The sequence below is a fragment of the Octopus bimaculoides genome, chromosome 9 (genome assembly GCF_001194135.2).
Source record: "Octopus bimaculoides isolate UCB-OBI-ISO-001 chromosome 9, ASM119413v2, whole genome shotgun sequence".
NCBI lineage: Eukaryota > Metazoa > Mollusca > Cephalopoda > Octopoda > Octopodidae > Octopus > Octopus bimaculoides.
The window spans coordinates 83,612,028-83,613,198 of record NC_068989.1 but is presented as its reverse complement, the minus strand read 5'-3'; positions in this window follow the sequence as shown (position 1 = coordinate 83,613,198).

Sequence of the window (1,171 nt, the reverse complement as noted above, 5' to 3'; positions counted from 1 at the left end):
TATATATATATATATATATATGTGTGTGTATGTGTGAGTGATTACATTAATGGTTACAAATTACACAACATTTACGGAGAGCTTGCCCTTCTTTTTGTGCGATAAACCTGCTAATAAACATGTCTGTGTGTCTGGAGGAGGAAGAGAGAGAGAAGGCAAACGAACAACCGAGAATGTACGTGTAAAGTGGGACATGAAGGCGGTTTGGTTGCTATCTCTAGCATCTTTAACAAACAAGATACTTCCTGTATAGAGAGAGCACGAACGTGTATAATTGTTTATAGTATTTTATTTTTTTCCTTTTGTAACAAGGCAAAATTAGTTTCCTCTTTCATTCATTGTTTTGAAATGAAATGTTGTTTAGAAGTGAATGTAAAGTGACAGGGAATCGAAACCGGAGAAAGAAACGCTTTAAGAACATAATTCTACCAAGGATCGTTGGCCGTTCCTTAAGACAGTTCTGTCTCTTCTTCTATCAAGCAATGAATATTAAACCTGATTAAATATTGACATGCTATGTATGTATGTATGTATGTGTGTGTACGTATACATACTTGTGTGTACACACATAAATTTGCATACGTGTGTGTGTGTGTGTGTGTGTGTGTGTGTGTGTGTGTGTGTGTGTGTGTGTGTGTGTGTGTGTGTGTGTGTGTGTGTGTTCTACATAGATGCAATGAAAGAAAATCTAGTCAAGACTAGTCCCCTCCCCCTCTCATCTTCCACCCACATAAACATAGGTGTACGATGAAAAATTATTAGTCTGTCCCTCCCACACAAACACACACACATATATACACACACACACACACGTATACACACACACACACACACACATGCGTAGGCTTACTTTCACATACACATACTTAAAAATATATCTATATATTCATAACCCACTCTCTCTCTCTCTTTCTCTCTTTGTCATTTTCCCATCTCTTCTCCTTATTTCCTCTCACTCATCTCCTCGTTCATTTCCTTTATCATTATGCCTACACACACACACACACACACACACACCTATTCATTCTCTTTCCTCTGTCACTCCCACACTTACTCGCTCTTCCATCACCTTTCTCTCATAACTAATCTCTCTCTCTCCCTCCCTTACTCTTCCTCGCTCTCTGCCCTCTCTCTCTCTCTCTTTTCTAACAATCTACACTGTCTCATAAGT